This window comes from Nannospalax galili, unplaced genomic scaffold (assembly GCF_000622305.1).
Source record: "Nannospalax galili isolate Female #2095 unplaced genomic scaffold, S.galili_v1.0 scaffold768, whole genome shotgun sequence".
Taxonomy (NCBI): Eukaryota; Metazoa; Chordata; class Mammalia; order Rodentia; family Spalacidae; genus Nannospalax; species Nannospalax galili.
In genome coordinates this window covers 7236929-7249792 of record NW_008360317.1, presented here as the reverse complement: position 1 = coordinate 7249792, position 12864 = coordinate 7236929, and the positions used below count along the sequence as shown (strand labels likewise).

At 44.0% G+C, this 12864-nt stretch overlaps 1 long non-coding RNA gene across 2 annotated transcripts in view; it reads right to left on the bottom strand.

Moving 5' to 3' along the window:
* LOC115068746 overlaps nucleotides 1-12051 on the bottom strand; it is a 12704-nt gene extending 653 nt beyond the window's left edge. Inside the window, exons 1-4 of one of the 2 annotated variants that reach the window (XR_003848087.1) lie at nucleotides 11827-12051; nucleotides 3983-4183; nucleotides 2082-2157; nucleotides 1242-1323 (exon numbers count right to left, since the gene is read on the bottom strand). This is a non-coding gene — a long non-coding RNA (uncharacterized LOC115068746). Of the gene's footprint in view, nucleotides 1-1241; nucleotides 1324-2081; nucleotides 2158-3982; nucleotides 4184-11550; nucleotides 11679-11826 lie in introns of those variants that run through there. The other variant, XR_003848088.1, reaches the window with a different exon arrangement.
* Between the last annotated feature and the right edge of the window lie 813 nt (nucleotides 12052-12864).

The following is a 12864-nucleotide window of genomic DNA, read 5'->3' as shown; positions in this document are numbered from 1 at the left end:
CATGGAGTCCATTTACTGGTATTGGTATGTATCTCTGTTTGCCCTCTTGGGATTAGATAACATCCTAGGGAGCTAGTCCCCAAAGAAAATGAATTTTTCCCTCTGCATCCATTCATTGTCTGTAGCCCTTCATCTTGAAGTGGAACCCTGTGAAATTTCCCCCATCCACCTTGGCATATCAACCGGTTTTTTCATTATGCAGATCTTGTTAGACCACCATACTGTAAAGATTTTATTGGTGTGGCTTCCCTATTATGTCTAGAATGTATTAACTAGCAGCAGGTGTGTAGTCCCTCTGGCTCTTACATTCTTTCTGTCCCATCTTCCAAGATGAGTCTTGAGTATAGAGGCTGCATTGTAGATGTATTACTTAGGGCTAGGTACCTCACATTGCTTATTCTCTGCGTTTGACCAGTTATGAACATTGCAATAATTTCCATCTATTGCAAAAAAGAAACTTCTTTGATGAATGATGAGTGGTATGCTTGAGTGTAAATATAAGGATATACATTTAGAATGTAGTAAGAAATCATTTTGGTTTAGGGAAGCGGCAGAAGTAGGTTCTTCTCTAGGGTCTAGGACCTCTCCAACCTTATATACTTGGCAGTGTTTACAGACATGCATGGATTCCTTCTCATTGAGCAGGCCCTAAGTCCAATTAGACAGCTATTGATTATCCCCAAGATAAAAGTACCACTAATGCACCAATAGAAATAGTTTGCTGGGCTGGTCATTGTGGTTCATAGACTTTAAAGCTGGGTAGGATCACTGATTGGTTTTCTCCCTTGGCAGCTTGCATAGTATCTTCTGATTCTATGAGAGCTAGTCTTTGGGGAGGAGGCTTCCAGGTCAGTTCCAGCTCAATTGCCCTAAGTCCTGTGTCTGAAGTGTGTCATGTATTTAACAAGAGGGTCTTACTGTCAAGTTCTGGGAGACAGTTAAGGGCTGTGGCAATAGCCCATATTATTTTGGGATTCTCTTGAACTTCCTTTACCAACAACATGAAGTGACGTTTCCCATGCCTAGCACTGTGATATTTGTTATTGTAGCCTTCAGCAGTATATAGGCACTCACATTTATATAATATGTTTATTTTTCAGTAAGCTTATTAAATACCACATTTCCCTTTGGTGTTTCACACCACCTGAACATTATCTATCTTTCTTCTCTCTCCCCCTGTATATGCTGCTATAGTAGAATGCTTCAGATGGGTGCCATATAATGAACAGAAATGTACTGACCTCTGATTTTGGAGGCTGGGACCTCCAAAGTTCAAGATGACAGCATCTGGCAAGTTGCTACAACATAACATGGCAGAAAGTGCTATAAGAGAGAAGACCGAAGGGGGAGAGAGAGCAAAAGGGGCCACATCAGCCTTTTAACTCATCAGTTAAATAATTGGCTAATTAATTTTTTGGGTTTTTTTTTTTTTTTTTTTTTTTGAGACAGAATCTTGCTATGTAGCCCAGGCTGGCCTTGAACTCCCAATCCTCCTACTTCAGCTTCCCAAGTGCTGAGATTATAAGAATGAACCACCACACAGGATCTGAACTCATCCTTTAGTAAACAATTTACTCCTGCAATGACTCCATAAATCTGTTCATGAAGTGGAGCCTCCGTTACCCAGTCACTTTCTGTTATATCCCACTAGACAACACTGTTGCCTTGAGGGCTAAATTTCCAAAGTGTATATTGAAAGACAACTTCAAATTACAGCATAGGGTTTTCCAGTTCTGTGAAGATATAAATAGATCCACAGTCAAATGGATCCACAGTCATGAACCAACAAGGAGCAGAGTGGGGAAAGGCCCCTGTACCTTCCTCTCCCTGTACTGCTGGCTTGCAGGGCTGGGAATCCATGGCCTCTCGGTTGGGGTGAGTGTGTGTGTGTGTGTGTGTGTGTGTGTGTGTAATCTTATGCTAAAGGCATTTGACTCAATCTACTAACTATGGCTCAAATAGTCATGACAACCTTGGTCTCAATAGGTGGAGAATCAGGCTAAGGTCACAAGGCACTTTGTAAAAGAGCACAAAATAAACAACAGATTTTACAAATAAGATTTAGGGGAGCCTGCACCAACCTGGGTGTCTTCAGAAGTCAGCTGAGGGGCCTCCTCTGTCTACAGGAAGGAAGAGAGCAGTCGGAACAAGGGTGTACTGGGACAAGGAAAAGAAAGTCATTCATTTGACCTAAGAGCAGAGATGGGAGCACGCTCCAGAGTCTTTGAGGTTCTATCTCTTTTTTAAAAATTGAAAATATTTGCCAAGTATTGTGACACATGCCTTTAATCCCAGCACTCTGAAGGCAAAGGTAAGCAAATCTCTGTGAGATTGAGGCCAGCCTGGTCTACATAGCAAATCCCAGGCCAGCTGGGGCTACAGGGAAACCCTTCTCAAAAACCAAAACAAAAAGCGAAAAATTAAAATTGAATTAAAAATATTTAAGCAGTACACCCAATTAATCCTAGCACTTGAGGGACTGGAGAAGGAGGAGTTCAAGTTTGAGGTCTGCTTGGGCTGCATAGTGAGACTGTGTCAAATATACAAAGTAGAAAAGTTTAAATACCTTTTGAAGTTTTATTTTTAATTGATAAATGTATCTGTCTATATGATATACAGTATGATGCTTCCATACAATACACACTGTGGAGTAATAGAATTGTCTCAGATACTTATCACCTTTCTGTGGTGAGAACCTTTAAATTCTCTCTTTGAGCTATTTCTCAAGTACCTCACTGAGTTGTTGAGGAGTTAACATGAAACAGTCTGTGATATATAGGTCATGATGACTTCAGTATGAAGTATCTCCCACAGGTTCATATTACCGGGGCTTGGTTGCCAGCTGACAGGCTTTGGGGAAGTACTTGGATCATGAAGACACAGCTTAACCTGACAGATTATGAAATTTAACTGAAAAATTATTAAATTTTGCTAGAAAACAGAGCACCTCCTAATCCTGCAATGGTCCAGATGATCTACTCGCATCCTCTGAATCTAAGCATTCAGCAGTTCACTTTGCCTCTTCCTCTGCAGCCCGATGGGGAGGTGACTTTGAGACTTGGGGCTACCTGGAGGGAACAGGCCTAAGGTGGTGTGCCTTAGGTTGTACCTGGTCCCTAGACCTGTCTGGGCTCTCTGCTTCCTGTCTGCCATGAGGTGAGCAGCTTCTGCCACATACGCACATTGCCATGATGCTCTGCCTCACCATGGGCCCAGACTCAATGGATCCAAGCAATGTGGAACCTCTGAAATTGTGAACCAAAATCAACCCTTCCTTCCTTAAATTGTTTCTGTCAGGGATTAGAGCCAACATTATTTCTCTGTAATTATTAGTTCTCTTACCTTTTCCTCTTCTCTCCAGTGTAGGAATTAGAGGTCAAAATTCATTTTGTGTTTCTGGGTCTTCAGAAAATACACTTGAGGTACACTATTAAATGTTTCTAGAAAATAGAGTACCTCTTTATCTTACAGTCGGCTAGATAATCTATGACATCATCTAAGTCTAAATGTTCCACAGAGCTTGCCTCCCTGCAGATCATGGGATAGCCCTACTCTTATCTTCTTATTCACATTCTTTCAGTGGTGTAGTTACTTCCTTAGTATTTGGGCTTATAAAATCCTAACTGTAGGCCTGAATTTTCTCCCAAGTTCTAGTGGCACAGATCCAAGCATGCCTATCAAGGGGGATCCCACTGAACCTCATAAACAGGCTGTTGTTTGGTTATTCATTCAGCAAATATGTGTGGACAGGGGAGTGTGTGTGTGTGTGTGTGTGTGTGTGTGTGTATGAAAGGAGCCAAATACAGAGCTGAGGCATTATGGTCTTCAGTGCCATTAGAAACAGTCTAAACCTAAAGGAGTTCTTGGTTAGAGAAGAGACTGACCAGACAATGATGCTATGATACAAGGTGCACTAGAGAGGAGTTGAAGGAGATAGAGCAGCCAGTAGCCACCCTAGAATAAAAGAAAAGCCAGGCCTGACCTGCTAAGGTCCTGGGTCACATCACCAGGGCTGCCCACAGACAAGTGGGCAGTGTGAGTCCATCAGGAATTCCTGTTCTCCACAAGCTGAACATGAAGCAACCACAGTTTGATGTAGCCAGGTAGCAGAACCAGAGAAGAGAGAATATTCCATCAGGGCAGAGGTGGCTAGTGCTCTGGTCTCCTGAAGGATCTGGCTCTCCTGAAAAATGAAAAGTACAAAACATGACCCACGGTGCCCTATGGCTCCCTACACTTATGCAGGGAATGCTGAAAGTTAGCATTGCCCAACATTCTGTGTCCACATGGGCATGTGGCATCCATCACCTTTGGTGAAGTAAACATCATAAGGTGCTTCAGCAGTAGAGAAACTGTCCACATGCAGATAGGCCCAGTGACACATGCAGGGGCTGAGGGGATCCAGCCCTAAAGAGAGTGACTGAGAAGAACCAAAGACAGAAAGAGCAGAAGAGACACAGTCAGAAAAGAAACAGTCAGAGGGAACACCACAGCCACTCCCAACCAATTCCTTTCCAAGCCTGCTGAGATAGTACTCGGCAACGTGACACAGTAAAGAAAACATGATCCCGGGGTCAGACATTTTTGAGCTCCATCTGGGGACCTTGAGTCAGTCATTTGCCCTCCATGAACCTCAATGTTGTAATTTGTAAACTGGGGGCAGAGAGGGACTGGATCAGACTTGATGTATGAAAAGCAAAGTGCATATTTAAAGGTCTTTTAAAAAGACAGTGACCTGGGCATAGTGGCACATTAGTTCCAGTGGAAGCAGAGGCAGATAGATCTCTATGAATTTGAGGCCAGCCTGGTCTACATAGTGAGTTTCAGGTCCACCAGGGCCACACAGTAAGATCCTGTCTCAACAAATAAATTAAATAAATAAATAAATAAATAAATAAATAAATAAATAAATAAATGAATGTTGTCCAGTGTTCTTAAATTTGAGTGCGTTTTGTCTTCCAGTTTTTTCCTTTGTGTGTGTGGCGGTCAGAGGTAAATACCAGATGTCTTCCTCAACTGCTCTCCACCTTATTTTTTGAGATAGGGGTTCTCACTGAAATTAAACTTATCATTTCTGTGAGACTGGTTGGCCAGCAAGCTCCAGGGATCCACCCATCTCTGCCCAACCAGCACTGTGATTACAGAGGCATGCTGTCGTATCTGGTATTTTATATGAGTACTGAGGATTCAAACTCAGGTTATGCTATATGGCAGGGACTTCACTGACCGAGTCACCTCCCTGGTCTCTGTCCTCTCTCTTTTCTTCTCATTCTGTATCAGATTCCTAGACTAATTCTTGTTAACCTTTTCTCCTCTTTCATACCCTTCTCTTCTCTCTCCTTCTCTCCTCTCCTGTCTTCTCTTCCCCCCTTCTCTTTCTATCAGGTCTTCTCAGCCTCTCAATGAACTTGGGGTAAAGGCAGCTATGGGGCTCCTTACCTGTTCCCATCCTGACCCACTCTGCCCATGGAGAAGGCTCCTGGGTATCTAGCCTGCCTTTCTTACACCAGCTAGAAGGGGCTTATTGGACCCCAACTTCTACTATACATAGTCCACACATTTCTGTGGTGCCCACCACATTCTGCCGGACACAAGGATGACCGGCACCTACAATGGACTCTGCTGAATTGGGCCCTTGTCTACAGAAGCCAGTCCATTGTTACATGGGTTCCCACTTAACATTTGTGCATTGTTCTGCAGACCAAAGTGTCCATTACCACTGATGGTCTCACTACATTCATTGTCTTGGCTCACCTGGAACTCACTATGTAGACCAAGCTGGTATAGAACTCACAGAATTGCATCCACCTCTGCCTACTGAGTGCTGGGACTAAATGTATGTGCCACCACACCCATCAATCTTCCCTTCTTTTTGAGACAGGGTCTCATTCTGTAGCCCAGGCTGTACTGGAATGGAACTCATGATCCTCCTGCTTCAGCTTCTCAAGTGATGAGTTATAAGCATGTATCACTACACTCATCTAATTTCCCCCATTTTCCTAGTAACAGATTCCCCAAAAGGAATTCCATCACCATGACTCTTCCCTGCCCCTGCCCACCAGAATCTCATCTGGTGAGGAGAAATCAGTTCATATCACAGGAGAGGAGATTGGAGGCTTACATTATTTCCAGTTGATTTTGTCACTGGCTGCCACCTAGTCTCAAAGTCTGTTCATCCTTTCCCCAAATCATTTACTCCCTCCTGAGGTGCCTACATTACTACCTGTTTCCCATATAAAGATATTAAAGAAGCTTCTAGATCTTGCTGAGTGCTACATACTCACTTTTCCTCTCTGATGGCCTGTGTACACAGTAAATGCAAATATCTTTCCTGTTATTCTGCCCAGCTGCAGTCTATTTCATAGTCTTAGAGATCAATGTCCCAGAGAGAAGGCAAAGGGACTGCTTTCCCACCCCCTGCCCCAATTACAAAAACAGCATGTGCTGAAAATGCTAATAAATAAATAATAATACTTTTACCTAGGTAACTCCTGATACTAACCCAATAAGGGAGTGAATGAACGTTATCTAACCTGGTTTCCTATGGAACATTTCAGTGGTTTGTATAATCAAGCTCCCACAGCCAAAACTACATGCTGTGTTTGAAAATTTTTAATTACCTTTAGTTTTTACGGGGTTGGGGAGCACATGCCATGGTGCACATGTGGAGGTCAGAAGACAACTTGTAAGAGTCACTTCTCTCCTTCTACTATGTCCCCAGGGATAGATCTCAGGTCATTAGGCTTGATGGCAAGCGCCTCTACCCAGTGAGCCAGTCTTTATTCCAGTCTTCATTTACAACAGATAAAAGGCACTATTACCACGGTCCAGGGCTGTTACAGGTCAAATTCCAATCTGATTATCTTTAAAAGGCCATAAAACCACATCATAGCAAAGACAGCTTCTAGTAAGAGAATGGGGTTTGTGGGGTTTAAATCTCTTGGTTTGTCAAATACACATTCTGTTATCTTCTGGTTTCAGCACAAGCTCTACTAGCAACCCAAAGTCTCAAGTATGCTGTTACTAAAGGAGATGGATGGAACAGCTCGCAAAGCCATGGCATGGAGAACATTAGCTAGAGATTAAGGGGAAAATGTACAAAGGAAACTAGAAAAAGGACAGACAAATGGGGAATTTAGTGAGATTTAGTGGGCCAGTGCTCTGCTGTGCCGACATGGGCTCCCTCTGGGCGGCTTTCTTCAGAGGCCTTGATAGGGTGATCTGGCAAGACCAGGAGCAGGCAGGCCTGCTGGGGAAATATTTGTGGACTACCCCTGACCCTCTTCTATGACTTAAGGATTTGAAAAAGTTATAAAGAAGGATTACTGGGAGGCAGGGCCTCTCCTTTCCTCCCAACTCCACTCAGCCTGGCCCGTCAGCTCCATGGCTCAGTCTCTGTTAAGGAGAGGCTCAGCTGTGGCTCAATGAACTACTTCTGAGCTGACCAAAACCACGTGTGAGTGGTCGTGGCTTCAGTGCAGATGTTCCATGCTAATTTATGACATACATTCAAAAGCAAGATTGCTTTTTTTTTTTTTTTGCCTTTTTAGATTGTGTCTTGTCTTAATGATGTCAGTGCCCAGAAAAGCCCATCTCAGGACTGATAACAGACTGTGAGGTGTCGCTTCAGACATGTTGTCATGTGTCTGCTGACAGAAATATGAGATGAACCATTGCTCACTTTTCCTCAGCAAAGGGAAGGAAAAGGCCACCATGCCCCAGAGCATGTAACAAAGTAGCAGTGGGGAAAAGGGATGCATTGTGACCACACAAGAGTGTTGCTCACAGGTAGGCGCTGAGGATGGGCTATTCCACAGGAAACTGAGGCAAAGGGAAGAGGGACAGACAGGCAATAACAGCTGCTTTTGGAAAAATCATTTCTGTGATGTAGAAAATGTAGATTAAGTACAAAGACTGAAACCACTCTCTCTTAGAGCTCAACTTTCAACAGTTCCTACTAAATGCTTCCTCGAAGCACAAGATACTGCCTGGAGGTGTCACCCCACATCGTGCTTCCCATTGCTCAGGATCCCTGTGCCTAAACTATAGAAGCCCTGGGCTCTTTCTTCTGAAGCCCAGATTGGCCTTGAACTCACTGTGTTGCAGAGAATGGCTTTGAACTTCTGATCCTCTTGTGTCCCCCACCTCAAGTGCTGGGATTACAAGTGTGAGCCTGTACGCCTGGGTTTATGTGGTGCTGGGGATGGAGCCCAGGCCTTGTGCACACTAGGCAAGCACTCGACCAGCTGACCGTAGTCTATGTGGCTTTCTGAACAGCCCTTGTCAACACCTAGGATGAGTCTGAGTCAGTGTCACAACTGCTCCTGGGCCTTAGCCCTTTACTGTCTCCCATCCCTCCTGCCTGCAACCCCATGCCTTTTTTTCCCCTTTCTGGGATGCTTTGGATACAAAGCCTGGATGTAGAAAAGGTTTCCAAGCAATAGCTCGTGAGTGAGTGTGTGTGTGTGTGTGTGTGTGTGTGTGTAATATCATAAGTCAAGAGGTGGAGGGGGTTCATAACTAATGGTTCCAAGAGCTCCACAGCAGGCAGGGGACTGTGGTTAACAGCCTGGGAAACAAGAGAAGCAGCCTTACATTCAAGAGGAGTTTGGCTGGACCAAGGAAAGGCTTACCAACCTTCTGGAAGTCTTGGGTAAGTTCTAGAAATAGTGGTACACGAAGAGGCAGCCCCATCTATCTAGGAACACTTAAATGATCATTTGGAAGATGAGAGGTTTATAATGTTATGATCTCTTTCTCTCTCTCTCTCTCATACACATACACACACACACACACACACACACACACACACACACACACCCCTTTCCTAACAATCAACCAATCTTTCTTGGCAGGTTTACACCTCAGCCTTATGAGAAAAATAAATGTCTTTTTGCAAAAAGAGTGCTTGAATAATTTAAAAAATTTAAAATCCCAGTATCCATTATGTCTCTATATAGTATCGTGCCTTTGGATATTTAAGTTCCTGTGTAGGTTGTGGTAGCACAAATCTATAAGCACTCAGGAGACTGAGGAAGAAAGAATTTGAGTTCAAGATCAGCTGGGCTACACAGAAAGACCCTGTTTCAATCAAACAAGTTTATTTATGCTTAAAATTTAAATACACTTAGGACAAAAGTAGGGCCCATCAGTACAAATAAACAACAGCTGGTTGCCACAGGACTTTCTAGCTTTGATTCACTTAACACTTCAGACATCCTGCCTTGGCCTTGTGTGGTCCAGGACCTAGGCCTGCCTGCTATCCTGGAGCTTAGATTTTACTGAGGCAAACTCTCCCTTCTGCTGGTGAGGACATAAGCCTGCTTGTGGATTTATATTGCTCTAGGTCTGAAAGTCAAATTAATAGGCAACTGGAATACTGGGGAAAATACAATTTTGATAATGTAAATTGTCCTAATATCAAAAGAGCTCTTACAAATCAATAAAATACGAATGCTACATAGAAAAATCAAAAACAACCAAAACCCAAACCCAAGTAAAGAAACTAAGAGATGATTCAAAGGGAATAAATACAACACGATAAAAGGGTGCATGTGTGGGGTAGGGGGGCAACTGAGAAGAATGTTACCAAATCACAAGTAACTAAAGAAACGCAAAACAAAGCAACAACCGGATTCTTCCTCACTTTCCAAACTGGTAAACACTTGTTTTGTTAAGGGCAAAATTCAATATTGGCAGGGATTCAGGAAAACTAATCTCTTTTATACTTGGGTAGAAGTGTAAACTGGCAGTGTTTCTGGTAGGAAACTTGGGATATTTGCCAGTGGCCTTTTAACCTTGCATGTCTCATTTTGGGCATGGTAGGGAATTCGTTAAAGACTTAGGCTGCATCCGCAGATTCAGTATTACTTGTGTGTGGGAGGGGCAGTTGTACCTGTGTGCCAGTGCGTACTTATAGCGGTTTTCTCAGGTTCCATCCACCTTTTTCTGTGAGACAGGATCTCTCACTGCCTGGAAACTCTCTGATAAGGCTAGGCTGGCTGGCCAGAGAGCCCCAGGGACTCTGTTTCTGTTTCCCCAGAGCTGAGATTACAAATACACGCCACTATGCTTGGCTTTTCTTTTTATAATGTGGTTTCTGGGGATCAAGCTCATGTCCTCATGCTTGTGTGGCTAGCACTTTGCCAACTGAGCTATCTCCCTAGACTACAAATCAATGATTATTAAAGAAAGTCTCTTTCAGCCATGTGTGTGGTGACACATGCCTTTAATCCCAGCACTCAAGAGGCAGAGGCAGTTAGATCTCTGTGAGATTGAAGCCAGCCTGGTCTACATAGCACATTCCAGGCCAGCTGGGGCTACAGGGAGCCCTGTCTCACACACAATTTTTTTAAAAAAATGTAATAGAGGGTTGGCAAGATGGCTCAGCCAGTACATGTTCTTGCTGTGCAAGACTGGTGACCTCAGTACAACTCCTAGAACCCATATAAAGGATGAAGGGAAGAATTAATTCTACAAAGCTGTCCTCTGATGTTGACCTCCATATGTATGCTATGGGACGTGTCACACACACACACACACACACACCACACACACACACATGCACACCCACAAGTACATCAAATAAATTAAGACACTCCTGCCCACCTCCCACCCCCTACTGTGCAGGCTGTCTCCCAACAGTGAACACGCCTAACAATGGTCACTTGTACACTCACAGAATGGTCATCAGATAAGTTTTATGTTGTGAGCAGGGACCTGGGTATCCAGACTATGCGCTTCTTCCCTGCCACACTGGCCACCTGAACGTATGATATGGTGCTTTGCTTTCTTGTGTCTGTCTGGCCTTCAATAAAGCCTTTGACCTGTCACCTGGTGAGTGGGACAGCTGACCTGTTTCACTGCAGTCCCAGTGAGTCCTCACCCCAGCCTCAGCAGCCCTGCTACACAAAGGCATCTGACTTCCAAGTTGCCACACGCAAGAGCTACTTTTCTGTCCTTCAGCCTCACTGACATAGCTGGCCTTAAAATAAACTCTGCTCTTTTTTCTTTTTTTTCTTTTCTCTCTTTTTCTTTGTTAATGACTTCTTATTTTAATGTATTTTATTTATTGTTTTTACTTTATGTGTATGAATGTGTTGCCTGCATGTATGTGAGTGCACCCATGTCATGCAATGAAGCAGAGATTAGAAGAGGGCTTCAGATTCCCCTGGAACTGGAGTTAAGGATGGTTCATAGCCACCATGTAGATGCTGGGAATTGAACCCAGGTCCTCTGCAAGAGCAGTTAGTGCTCTTAACCGCTGAGCTATCTCTCCAGACCCTCTTTTTTCTTTTTAGATTGATTTTTATGTGTGTCTGTGTGTGTATTCCATGTGTGTGCCGGTGCCTGTGGAGGCCCGAAGAGGGTGTTGAATCCCCTAGAGTTGAGCTACAGGTGGGTGTAAGCTGTCCAGTGTGATTGCTGGGAACTGAACTCATGTCCTCTGGAAGAGCAACCATTCCCTCCAGTCCCTCCCCTCCCCTCCCCTCCCCTCCTCTCCCCTCCTCTCCCCTCCTCTCTCTCCTCTCCTCTGAGATAGAGCCTCACCACACAGCCCAGGCTGGCCTGGAACTCTCGATCCTCCTGCTTCAGTGCCCTGAGTGCTGGAATCACAGGCACAAGTCACCATGCCCTGCTTGCAATCTGCTCCTGTTTCAAGACCCTTCTGTGTCCCAGTGTCCTGCTGGCTCATTGAGCATCTGGAGGCCTTGCTGGCTCTGCCTTTCCTCAAAGGCAGAGTGCCAGGAACCTCAGGCTCTGACTTGGCCTTCTCAGCCCCCCACCCCCACCCCGGCCCAGCATTTTCTTTCTGGATCAGCTCACCCTTAGCTGCACATGCAAGTTCTGGTCACTCCCAGATCTGGCCTCAGCTGGGCCCCCACTGGCCTCCAAAGTTTGCCTTCAGTTGCCTCCTTGACCCTTCATGGGATGCCACGCCCACTCACTCAGTGGTGCACACATGAGGATCCTCGTATGTTCCTACAACTTCCCCAATCACTCTGTGCTCATACTCGGGGAATCTTGAGGCAGTGCAGTCCAAAACACAGCATTCTAGTTTTCGAAGCAGTCTTTTTCTAAGTTGTAAAATCCCAGAACTATTTATATTTAAACATTATCTCAGTGGCAGACTCTGTTTGGGACAGGAAATGTGTAAAATTAGCTTAAAACATCTTGGAATACCAGAAAGCAAAGAATCTATCAAAAGAATCCTCAGGCCATGCCAAAAGGACTCAGGAGCCAACTGGAAGCGTCTCTCTGTCTAAAGATGGAAACACTTGAACAATAAAAACAGTAAGTGCCGTGGATTAAAAATACCCAAAATGTTAAACCCGTGAGTCCATAATGACACTTTAGAAACCTCTTCTCTTGCTTTTCATCTTCTGAAGATGGAAGAGAAGCAACATGTTGCTGTAAATAAAAGACAAAGGAAATGTTCCCAGTATATCATGAGCTCCAGAGACAACAAAGTGCTTGATAAGGGGCATTTCTCTCCACAGATGTCCTGTTCCAGCTAATACACAAAGGACTGGGTTAGAATATCACATATTTGGGAGCTTCTCATGAAGTTACTATTCTCAGCAATGAGAATTAATGATGGCTAAATAGAATTGAAGAAAACTAGACCTCATGACACTGGATTTGGCCATGCTTTCTGGATAGGAAACCAAAAACAGGCAGCAAAAATAACAGTAGACAAATGAGACAACACAAAAATTTAAAACTTCCACACAAGAGAAATATAGTAGAAAGAGTAAAAAGATGACCTGCAGAGGGGCAGGACATATTTGCAATTCATTTATTTGGTAAGGGGTTAGTATCCATAATACATAAAGAACTCACAATTTAACAACAACAAAAACC